Source organism: Clarias gariepinus, chromosome 25 (genome assembly GCF_024256425.1).
Source record: "Clarias gariepinus isolate MV-2021 ecotype Netherlands chromosome 25, CGAR_prim_01v2, whole genome shotgun sequence".
NCBI lineage: Eukaryota > Metazoa > Chordata > Actinopteri > Siluriformes > Clariidae > Clarias > Clarias gariepinus.
Genome location: NC_071124.1, coordinates 11,050,152 through 11,053,332, shown reverse-complemented (window position 1 = coordinate 11,053,332; position 3,181 = coordinate 11,050,152).

The window sequence follows — 3,181 nt, the reverse complement described above, 5'->3', positions numbered from 1 at the left end:
AAAAATGATTTTATTGCAGCTTAATTAATAATATACATTGTTATATTATGTATTACAAACAACCATCTGCAATACTATGATTCACATGTGTTACCAGTACATTAAAGGATTTTAAGACCTTTTACCAAACCTGAGTGCACTTCTTTGTTGTTCCTTCAGCTGCTCCTGTAAAAAAGTCACCACACTGTACCACCTTATTCACATATTGAAACATGTTTTACACCAATTGCTCTTCCTGATACAACTCTTCCATTATATCTGGGCTTTGGACTAGCATTATGTTGGTTGGGTTTGGCCAATGACTGAGAATCAAACCCAGGCCCAGGAACCCTACCACTGAGCTATCAATGCCAATAGTTTCTATTTTTATGTTTTAAGGCCGTTGAAATACATCACATTAACACCATTATTAATGACAAAGGAGATTTCATTTATAAGTTTAAGGGATTTTTAATTAAATTATATGTTTACAAAAAAGAACACCAAGAAACTTGACCATATTTCTAAAGAAGATCTGAAGAACTTAACAGTCCAACGAGGCTTGGTTTTCTGGAGGGACTAGAGTGGACATCACAGTTGCCTGACTTGAATCCAATAGAATTTTTTTTTAAAAAGCAGTTGCTGCATGCAAACCCAAGAACTAGGGGACATTGCCCAAAAGAAATGGGCTAGGATCCCAAAGAAACGCTGCCAAAAGCTAGTGTCCGGCTACAGTATACATCACATTTGCAGCAGGTCATAATTGCTATGGTCATTGTCATATTAGTTGTGAGCTATTTAAATTGCTCGTTCCATTGATTCATTACAACATTTTGGCCAAAAAACACATTTTCAATGAGAGTTCAATAATTTTAGGTGCAACTGTACAAAGATAACCTGAGTAAATACAAAATGCCTTTTTTATTATTATTTCATTTGGTACAGGAGAAAAAAGTTGTCCTACCTGGCTCTATGTAAAAAAGAAAATTGCCCTCCACCCTTCAAAAAGTACACAAACACTCATCTCATACTGTATTTGCCAAAATGCATCTTTATTATCCCCAGGACCTTTGGACAAATATTCTGTGGACTGATAAGGCATGTCAGACCATCAATTCTGATAATACATCAAGCTCAAGCAAACATGGATTTTGCAGCAGGACAGTGATAGGAAACACACCAACAAATCCTCCTCTTTAGTGGCAAAAAAAAAAGAAAAAAGATTTTGGAGTGGTCTGGACTTTTAATCGTCCAATGTGGTTAAAATGAAATAATTTTGCAAAGGAGAGTGGGACAAAATTTATCCACAGCAATGTGAAAAACTTGCCAGTTATGACAAATGCTTGGATACATTTTTCCACATAATGCCAGGCAGGTTTGGAAAACCTTTTCCCTTAATAAATGAAATCATCATTTAAATAATACGTAGCCTATTTATATTATAGTATATATTAAGTATATATTAAGATTTGTTTGATAATCTCCTGTCCTGAAAACACTTGAAGGCCACTTTTGGGAAAAGTAAACAATCAATCAATAGGATATCCTATACTATCTAAATAAAAAACACGAAAAACTAAATTCAAAAAGTGTGCTTTAGAAATTACACTGAATTTTTACTTATAATTTCGTATAACATATTTAAATTATATATTATTACATTAAATAACTTTAATACAATTATTTTAAAGTATGTTTTAATTCTAATTCCGAAAATTGGTAAAAACATGATGTTAATATACTTTTTATAGTATACCTTTAGTGGTATAATAGTTATACTCGTATACATTTAATGTACTACTGAAGATTTTGATATACTTGAACACTTGACACTAAGGTGGTACTGTATACACTAAAGCAGTGGTCTCCAACTTGTTATATTTATTATGAACTTTTCACAAAGTGAATAATAAATATAAAACCATAACGCAGAATTAGTGTGAGGTCTGAACTTGGGGGAATCATCCGCGGCCTGGTACCAGTCAGCAGCACGGTACCGGTCAGCAGCCCAGTGCATTAGGTACTGCATTAAGTACTAAAATACACTAAAGTTTTACAATAGTTTACAGCATCTGTATATTTATGACTTGTATGTATTTGACCATGAGATGACAAATGTAAGAAACTTAAATAACTTTTTAAAAAGTAACGTATGCTCTTCTGGATGACTCCAGAAAGTGCAATTATTTAAGAAATGTATAAGAAGCAGAAGGGAGAACCAGATCCTGCTATTCTGTCACTGTATGTTTTTACTTTTGATGCCAGGACATTTGTCTTCCCTTTAATGGCTATGTTTAAACTGCTTAAACCAGTGGACAAAATGTCTTTCAACACATCCACAGGTATGCCATGCCTGTCTGGGAAACTGGGTCGAGCATTGTTAGTTGTACTACTGTCATTTATGTGGGCATTTTGTTTTGTTCAGTTTATATTTTGATTTAAGTTTGGTTTGGTTTGGCTCTCATGTTGGCAATGTTAACTGTATATGTTCTGTGTGGGTCTAAGTTGTGGAGCTGACCCAGGTATGTCAAGGGTGGTGTGCTTATTGTGTATGTAAGTATTGTTGTTTGTGTCCTCCTGTTTCCTTGTGTGTTTAGCCAGATACAGTAGTTAAGTAGCTGGGTGTGTGTTTGGCTAGGAGCTTGGTTAGCTAAAACCCAAGTTGAGCTAACTGCTAGGTTTAGCTAATTATCAGGTTTAGCTAACTGTCATGCTTCTAGCCATAGCCCTTTTGTGTTTCTAGCCTTTTCGTATCTCTAGTCTCCCTGGTTTACCTGTGTCTCTAGTCTTTGTGTGTCCCCTAGCCTGGTCTTTGTGTGTCCCCTAGCCTAGCCTCTGTGTTTCTGTGTCCCAAGTCCCTAGTGTGTGGTTAGCTATTAGGTAAGTGTAGCTATGTGCATGTTAGGCTAAATTCAATTCAACTTTATTTGTATAGCGCTTTTAACAATTGGCATTGTCCCAAAGCAGCTTTACACAAATAAAGACTAAAGGCTAAAGACATGCTTAGCTAGATGTATGTTTAGCTGACTGCCATGTTTAGCTAATAGCCATGTCTAACTGATTGCCATGTCTCTAGCCTCAGTCCTGTCTCTTGCCTCTAGCCTTAGACAGTCTCTCTTTTCTCATCTTGTCATCTCTTCTAGTCTCTCGTCTCGTCGTGTCTCTAGTCTCTCGTCATGTTTTCTCCCGTTTCAGCTCCATG